Here is a 9,347-nt window from a genome sequence, read left to right as displayed (position 1 = left end):
CTAAAACAAGTAAGAAAGTAATATGAACAGAAGCTAAAACTTCAGACTTCTCCACCCATCCAGCATGCACATAACTGGAATATTCAAAATACACACTGAAATTCTGAGACTTTATGCCACCTTTAAAATAAAAAGTGTAAATCATTCTGAAAAAGCAAACTAATAATAAATGCTAAGCAAGCATGGCACCTGTAATAGGAAGTAAGCCACCTGCAAACATTTAGTATATCTGTATATGCGGATGTATGTCCTCATTGCCTCTCTGGCATGAGTTACCATGAATAAACATTTGACTCATTGATTTTAGTGTTGCTTGGCACATAGGTTTTCAATCAGCACATATGTCGTGAATAATACAACAGTTACCAATGTGATATTTATTTCTGGATACTGAAAGTTTGTTTTGCTTCAATAATTTATGAAAATGAATCATGCTTTCTCCATCAGCTTTGGGAATATCTGCAGCATACATCAGCCCAGAAGGGTCACACTGAGAATCTTTGTCTGATTGCTTTATAGCAACCTAATCCCACAGTATTAAAAGAAAAAGCCTCTGCTCAGTATATTCTGCCCAATTATATAGATGAACATAAATAGATGGATATCGGAATGCCTCTCGTGTGTGTGTGTGAGTATGTTTTTGTTTTCACTGTGATCTCATAGGTCCTGTTTAGGGGCTTCCTGTCCTTATTTGACCAGTTCATTGTTTATTTTGTGCTTCTTTCCTTTCTAGCCTACATAATTGTCTCGCAAAGACCAAGAAGCCCACAGAACTGTTCTTGTGCTGCTTGTGAGGACAGAGAAGTTGAGCAGCAGACTTTAATATGGCTGAACTTGGCTGGAATAAACATTATTTTATGCTTCAGAATCTGGGGCAACCAGAAGTCAAGAACACGAGCTCTGTCGTGGAATGCAAGTAAGGCAGCAAACGCATTAAATCTGGCTACAACTGATACAGCACAGGCAGATTCTAGAGACTACCTTTAGAGAGCTAACAAAGTTATGGCCAAAATAATTTCCTAATGACAGTTTGTTCAGTCCCTTTATATATTATCTTACTTTCAGCTTACTCATATACATGTGCTTATAAAAGTCATCTGTATTTTTATGTGCTAAAAGGTACAGTTCCCTCTCCTTTCCCCAAGGACTTGCTTGTTGATTGAGGAAGCCAGTCTGTTCCTCTGCAGATGTGCATTGTAATGACAAGGGGTTTGTCACTTATCTGGCTACAGGGCAAGTGCACCTTATATTTCTGTAGAAGACCTTCCTTCCCTTTGGGGCCAGTAGTAAGAACAAAACTTATGGTTTGCAAAAAGGAAGTGGGGGGAGAAGTATGAAATTCCTGCATTTATCCAACATACTGGAGGATCTGAAACATCATTCTGTACTGCTTCGAATGGTTGTAATGGACTACATCATTGAAATCCGCTCTTTTCCAGAGTGGGAGAGGAGGAATGTTTAGCAGTGCTTTGGAACAATGAGGAGCAGTTTACAACAGATAATTTAGAGAAATAACAATGCTGTGGTTTAGACCTTTTTTAGCTAGGAGTGTCTCAACGTGAAGAAAGTCAATGCTGTTATCACAGTACAGAAAAAGTAGTGAGCTTTTTCCAGAGCAAAGGATTCTGAGTCACCCTGATTTGGAATGCCAGAACACTTCATTTGGACCAAAACTTACTATTTCTTTCCAGTACAGACTGATACTCAAATGGGCCTTATTTGCTATTAGAGTCACTGCTCCACATTTGGAAATAACTTGCGGGTAAGAGCTATCATTTAATCCTACCTCCTTTATTAGGCCTAAGTATAGTAGTTAACATAAGATAATATAGGGATTAATATATGGTAACCATTAAAGGTAGAACAGGTTAAGAGTATAAGAAGTAGTTTAGCATATGTAAGTAAATATTACAGGGAGCCTAGGTCATTATGATGTTAGGCTAACAAATATCGGATGATCGGAAAATGTCAGAGGTGAAAGAAAGACCTGAGCTGGGGCTTTTCACAAACAAATGGTGACCAAGTAGCTAGCAGCCATAATTTTTATCTTATGATGTGATCATATGCAGTTATATATATTATTAATTAAGATAATTAATGACTGTTAGATGATTGTGTTCCTCTGAATGTTCATGTTTGCAAATGCGCAAACCCTTGGTAAAGCTTGGATAAATTTAGTAAGATTTTTGCCCAAAAAGGGAATTTCTCTATTAGTGCTTCTTTGAGGTAATCTTTGCTCTTGATTTTAAAGGTCTATATTCCTTCCTTTTATGTTTGTTGTTATTTTCATTCTGTGTTCACATAGCCATCACTTGCATATGTTTCATACTACTGTAAAAATCAGTTTGTCATGTAACATCCATATTGGGGTAGATTCCTTGAGCTGTTGGGATTTCTCAGATAATGTCTGTGGTCAGCACTGCTTTTTCTCATGTGAGAAACAGTATATCTAGAAATCTTGAACTGCAATACAGTGATCTCTTTCAAATTAATATAATATGCAACACATTGAATGGATTTTTAATTGCTTAATAAAATGTTTGCTTTGTGGTTGTGGACCCTCACACAGCAAAGTTACCGGTTAGCTGCTGTGAGCATGTAGCATGCAGCCCGGTAGTCCAGGCAGCAAGCAGCATTTGTCGCAGGGCCAGGAAGCGATGCAACTGAGGCGAAAAAGATTTTTGAAAAACTTGCTGCTTCAAGTGCAAGCAAAGTGATACATATGAACAGAATGGAGAAGTGAAAAATACCAGAAAGATCTCATTCCTGAAAACTGCTGATTTGTGTTTTGTGTGTAATGTTCCTGTGATTTTCACACGAGGAGGAAGCTGTGGCACACAGTCTTCAGGGTACTTTCTGTAATCAGAAGCTGCAAGCAGTAGAATTTGCAGTAAGAAAGAAAACTAAAATACAGTGAGTTGGCTGACTTCTATAGCAGCAATAGAACAAATGCATCACAGGGTAGAAGTTTACACAAAGCCTAATGTTCCACTTCACTTTTCATATCAGACAGCTCTTGTATGAGAAGCTATTAGAAAAACTCCCTGAAAGACAATGTGTCATGTTTTGTACAGATCACTTGAGAAAGAGGTACTTGAGACGCCTTTCTGAAACACATGGTAATGACCTGAAAGCATTGTTGAAAGATTGTTTTAGGCTTGGCCTTATTGCAGAGAAGACAAATGGTGAAGGTCACTGTTTTCTCAGTGTTGGAGTAATGATTTTTATTCTTGTGTTGATGGTTTGTGAGGACTCCAAGAGGAGATTTGGTACCTAAATCTCATTTAGTAGTCTCTTCAGATAGTGACCTTCAAAACAGTGAGTCAATCGGTGATGGAAGCAATTCAGAAATATGGTCTTCCTTTTAACAAAATAACTGCCTCTGCTTTTGTGAGTGACAGTGCTTCATAAAGGACAAAAAAGTGGGCTTGGGCACTCGAGGCAGTGTTTCCAAATGGTGAATGTAAGTGACTTGCACAAAGCACCTGCACCGTTTGCATGGCAATACACAGATGATGGTTTGTAACGGGCAGGTTTGTGTCAAAGGTGGTAAAAGTTCTTGTCATAGCAGCTTCCCCACAAAAGGAAACAGAGATGTAAAGTTGCCTGTCTGTGTGTCAGTCACCTCGGTGATTTATATAGGGTTGTTGTTTTGCAGGGTTTTTTTAAGCCAAGTTGAAATTCAGCCACTTGGGCTGTGGTTTCTTTGTAGAGAATGAGACAGACCCACAAATTTGGAAATCAAAGCTGCTTTGAGGGAAACTTTATGGCTGGTCTGAGATATCAATGTATCTATACACCGTTTGTCCACCTGTTCAGAGCCCCATTTATGGGCCACCCTTGTCAAATGGCGAAAGGGGTAGCTGTGCTTGGCCAAGCTGCTCAAATTCAGAGATGGTTGTTCTGCCAGGTCCTGTGCCTTTGCCTCCCTCGCGTAGCCCGGCTACGAGCTTTGCTTCTGGCGGAGCCAGCACAGTGCACAGTGTACAGCACGCCGGCTCCGAGGCTGAGTGCCTGGTGGCTCTGCGCAGCCGTGGCTCCGGCTCGCTGCACGTTTGCCCTGGCCAGGCGAGAGCGCTGCGAGAATTGAGGCTGCTGCCCTGGCAGATCTCCTCGGGTCTCATAAAGAAACTTTTTTCTCCCCTCGCACCATGGACTCGAGCTTTTACTTTTCACCAAAACCTGCTACGTCCAAGTACACAGTAACCCACTCTCAGTGTCTCCTCCAGATTTCTGTATAGTAACATGCTATTCCTTAAGCAAGGCATAAAAATTGTAACCGTGAGGACAAAGCTATAATTCATATAAAGTTTCTTCTCTCCTTTTCCTCCACAGTCAAGTATTGATCCCAATCTCTCTTGACTCTGTAGTCTCTGGAAATTACATTAGGGCTTTCCTCACACTCCTGCGAGAGAAAGATGTGGGAAAGATATGGGATCTTTAATGAGCACAGGTACTAACATCTTTGATTTTCTCACCTAAGCAACTGCAGCTCTGCTGCATCTTCTTTAGCATAGTATTGACTTGCAGAAAAGAGGTACAACCTACTGAATTCCTGACCAGTATCATTATACTTGGTTATTCCTGGGACATTTTTGCTTCAAATACTGATAAAGTCCCGTAGAAGACTCACAGTCCAGGGTGCAATCGTTTCAGGAGAGAGAAACCTGTGCAGTCTGTCTTTGTCAGTGGGAAAATCAGTGGCATATTGGGCTTTCTGTGCAGGCAAGGTGGAGTGACTGCAGCCCTGGAAGCTGGGAGCAATATGTGATCCCTGCTGCTCGACTGCATTAGCCATTGTATAAACAGACATTAAGGTCCTGCTTTTAATATCCATTTGTTTCATACAAAAGCTATTAAAATATTGCTTTGTTTGCAGAGATAACTACCAGCCTAGGAAAATCTTCCAGTTCTGTGCAATCCAACCCACAGTAATTAGGACTTCTAACAAATGAAACAGTTCATCATCCTACCAGGACAGAGGTATCAAAGATATGATTTATTTAATGAAAAATTACATTAAAATTAGAACAGGGTGCTGTAATACGGGCCGGCCAGCCAGCCACACACATTTATAATCACTAAGAGGATTTCTGTCAAATGACATGAGAATTTAATTCCATAAATTTGTAACAGTTCCCCTCCTCTTTCCCAATTCAGAAACCCATTCACTGGTTGAGCATGAATGATATTTCATATTTTTCACAGAGATAGCTGTTAAAAGCAATCTGGTGTCCGGTTGCCAGTAATTGTCTAGTAGTAAGTGACATGTTGTATGATGCATGGAATAGAAAAGGCATGATAAGTGGTGAGAGTAAAAACACCACAAAAGGGGTTGCCCAGTTCAGCTAAGCACAACCCATTAACACTTACCCATTAAGAACTACTCAAATGATGTAAGTTAAGGCTGTGCTTAACTGAATAACCGGGGGAGGGAGGATATAGTATATGGTTAAGAGACGAGCAAGATTCAAGCAAGCTAATGTCTGCAAGAAAATGATTCAAAGCTCAGAATTGAGTTGCTTTGGGCGAGAACAGGCAGGTCAAAGGTAGCAAAGTAATAGCAAAAGTAGTAACAGAAATGGGATAGGGATAGGATAAAGCTGAAGAAAAGGGCAAAGTTATTTGAATTGCATGCACATAAGCAATATGTGAGAATGATTGATGCCTCTGTAGAAATTGAGGAAGTCCAATTTTCCACTATGCAGTTGGAGTTGTACTGGATTTTTGTAAATTTGGTGTCCAGCAGCCTGTGGCTTTGTTTCTTATAACCCTTAGCAGTGAGTCATGTTTGTTGCTACCCAGAAATCCAGTTTGCTGTCAAGGGTTCCCTTTGTTGTATTGCAGACATGTCTTTGCTTATGGACAGTGGAACCAAAAGATTGTGTTTCAACGGGCATTGATTTATTGTTCCCCAGAGGAAGTGGCTCAGACTGTGTAGGTTGCTTGAGAATATCATGAGACCAGAACTGATGTGTTTAACTTCATACAGAAAAATCCTCTAGGACTTGCCATGAAAGGTCTTTCTGAATGGTGGGTGAAAGAATCCTACAAAATAAGTAGCAGAATATCCTGCTGCAGAATTTAAAGATATTTTTTTTCTAATATCCATAGAAATGTTACCATTTACTGGGACAGAATGTTGGCTGTAGGAAAAAGAATTTCTCCATGTTTGTTTTCCCATGATCAGAACAACGCTGCTTTCCTTGGCTGTGTTTTATACCTCCTTTACCTGTCAAATTTGGCTCTAAATAAAGATAATGTTCTGTATGAGCCCCAGCATAAGAACAATAAGAGGGACGACAGGAAAGGAGGTATTAATGTTAAAGACGCTATCCTCTGGAGGGATGCAACTGGTTGTGTCTCTGGATGTTCAAGCAAGTGCCAGGGTGGTGCAGTTCCTCTGCCAGCGGCCTAGAGGACAGGTGGGGAGCCAGGGGGAAGGGATGAGACACTGCAAACCTGCAGAGTGAAGGGGATGCTTCTGCATATGCCCCACGAGATTGACTTCAGGTTGCTTGGCTCCTTTAATGGGCTGCTGATTACTCATAACTTCAAATATTGGCCTTTCAATTCTCCAAATAGATGAAGGTTCTCAACAGTACATCAGCAAGAGTTGTGGTATTGCAGGATTTAGCATTCTGTTCTCATTGTGTGTTTTTAGTAAAGTAGTGTTTCCCTTTTCAGAGGAGCTTGGTTTTACCTTGGAGCTAGCTGCAGTAACTGGGAGACTAGGCTGTCTGTGCATTACAAGGTGAAGAGTGTTCTTTGAAGAAAGTAGTGTAGACAGTAAAATAGAAAAGAGGAAGCAAAGGGGCTTTGGTTTGAACTTTGTGAGTTAATCTCATTGCAGGTATGTGTTATACATGTGAGAACATGGTAAAAAACTTATACACTGGATAGGAAAATCGCAGAAAGTCCTAAGCCTGTGTTGCTAGGAGTGCTCTCTCCTTTTCAGTTATGTGGATAATACCAAAAAGATTTAAGGGCAATGAAGAGACCCTGACTTGACGGGCAGAAATAGTTCATTTTGAAGTCACAGTCAGGCTGATGCATGTGACTGAAAACCATATTCTTTGGCCTGTGAAGGCAGTGGTGCTGCTCCTGAGTTGTGAGTGACAGAGTCACAGACTGCATGCTAAGTGAAAGGCTGCTAAAGCCCCTGAACAAGCTCCTAGAGGACTTCCCCAAGGCAAAGTCCTGACCACTCCAGCAGTGCATCTTCTTCCTCTCCCCAGTTGATTACTGACTTTTGCTTACCCTGTCCTCTCGGGAGCTGGAGCGTGGATAAGCAAGAAGCTGACTCAGCGAAGATGTAATACCTTTCCTGTTGCTTTGCAGAACTTCCTTTTGCTTTGCTCCAGCTCTGTATCGTGCAAGGCTGGGTAAGCTCGAAGGCTAAAACCCGTGGTAAGAGATAAGGATGGGAGTTTGCACTGCGGTCTGAGGAGGAAAAATTAATATAAATGTCAGGTACGTTTTCAAAGAAATGTCTCAACAGAAAAACCTCTTGCTCTTTCAGAATTAACACCCTCCTGGGAAACAGGAAAGTTTGCATAGGCTTATGTTTTCTTGCAGGGGTACTCTCAAACAGTAAAACAGCCTGGTATGTTCTGGATGGAGGAAATATGACTGAAGCCATGAGGACAGTCCCGTGTAACCACAGGCCTCTCCTTTTTCCTTATAGTAATTGTTGAGAGTATTGCTTCTATGTTAATGAGACTGCTCTCTGAGGCATCCTACTAGGAAGGGAGCTCTAACAGTTTTGGGGAAAACAGAAAATTCTTTGTTTCAGAGAATAGTCTGATAAATGGCTGTTTGTGCAGCAGGAAGTTCTGCCATCCCACACTGCTTGCTGGACTCCAGTACTTGGCAAGTTGTCACTGGTGCATGGTGAGCGGTGTATGAGAGGCTGTTCTGTATTGACTGCTATAAGGAGACCTTCAGATTTCTGTTCCAGCCAGTGTTGGGTTCAAAGTATGTTACGTTTATGCTGCAGGACTTTGCATCCAGTCACCTCACTGGAGATGGATTTTAGTCTTGCTGCCTCTGGTAGTTCACTGTACCAGAGAGAACAAACACAATATCTCTGTATAAGTGTGTATAAATATATTTGTGTGTGTCTATATGTATATAGATATATTCATATACTTACATGTATAAATACACACTTGTATGCATACACAGACACAGAAAATATATATTCTAAATGAAAGGGTTTGTATTTGCTCTGCTGATTTACAGGTAATTCTGCTGATTTTACCTTTGAAAAAAATATTACAAACAGCATGTACAATTTGTGCCTTTCTCTTTGGTCTCTGCTCAAGGCATGTCTTATTTCTGTCTGTCCTTAGGTAGACCCTTTCATGAGTACAAAATGCATATTAATGACACCATCTGGCCAACTTCTTCCCATTTTATTGGAGTGGCCATGAGGTAGAGCATTTTGTGGTTGGTTGCTCAGATATGAATGAACTCCTTTCCAGTCTTGCCTTAGGACATGGCCTAGATTTGATCTTTGGGATGCCCCTCCGATATTTCCAGCATTTTCACTGGGAATTTTGAAATCTTGTTTTTAAAAAATAAGAACAAGGGGTATAAATTTAGGAATGCTTGAACTGAATTTGGTCAAATTACCCTGACTGTAATAGCAGAATTTGGCTCAGTCACTGCCTAGAGCATGTCACGTCATGCCCTTCTGGGTTGTTCCAGGTCACAACCACCTGGCCCAGCTGCTTACAGACAGCCCAGACAAAAGGGAGAGCTCAGTACTTTTGCCGCTCCTCTATCCACCCCTTCAGGATTCCAAAATATCGCTGTGCTGGGGGCTATTAAGGGAAATACCATAGGCCGTAAAAAATGCTGGGAGGCTTTCTGACAGCTGGGAGAATTCAGAATCTGCTCCTTTGTCCTCCTTTTGAGGGTCCTGCACAGCTCATATCCACAAGGCCCTCTGCCCTTGCTCCTTTTTGCTTTTCTCTTCTCTTGTGTGTCAAAAACACTCAACTATTTCTTCCTCTTCTTTCTTCACATCAGCTTTCACTGTGTCCCAGTTTACAGGAACCTCCTTCCTCTTGTCTTTAAATCCCATAAAACATTTCTTCCGTGAAGCCTCGATCATCTCCTCAGACAATAAAAGTAAATCTGCCAGAACCTTGAAAAGGTTGTCATTACCTGGCAAAGCATCTATAAACTCTTGTTGCTATGGCTGTGTCCTCTCTTCCTAGCAAATGTTTTCCTGCCACAGTGTTTGTTTTTGCCACTTGTCCAATAATAGTTTAATGTATGGTCTTGTGGACATGAGTGGGCTTTACTTGTGAATTAGCTCAAGAGAAACTGGTGATTCA

General features: G+C 41.1%; 1 long non-coding RNA gene across 1 annotated transcript in view; it reads left to right on the top strand.

Moving 5' to 3' along the window:
* The first annotated feature begins 239 nt into the window (after window positions 1-239).
* The window catches only part of LOC135324987 (uncharacterized), a 35,009-nt gene continuing 25,901 nt past the window's right edge, over window positions 240-9,347 (top strand). The window contains exons 1-2 of the long non-coding RNA XR_010386222.1: window positions 240-628; window positions 734-916. This is a non-coding gene — a long non-coding RNA (uncharacterized LOC135324987). The remainder of the gene's footprint in view (window positions 629-733; window positions 917-9,347) is intronic.

The sequence above is a fragment of the Dromaius novaehollandiae genome, chromosome Z (assembly GCF_036370855.1).
Source record: "Dromaius novaehollandiae isolate bDroNov1 chromosome Z, bDroNov1.hap1, whole genome shotgun sequence".
NCBI lineage: Eukaryota > Metazoa > Chordata > Aves > Casuariiformes > Dromaiidae > Dromaius > Dromaius novaehollandiae.
Note: the sequence above shows the minus strand (reverse complement) of the source record. Positions and strands in the feature narration are given on the sequence as shown.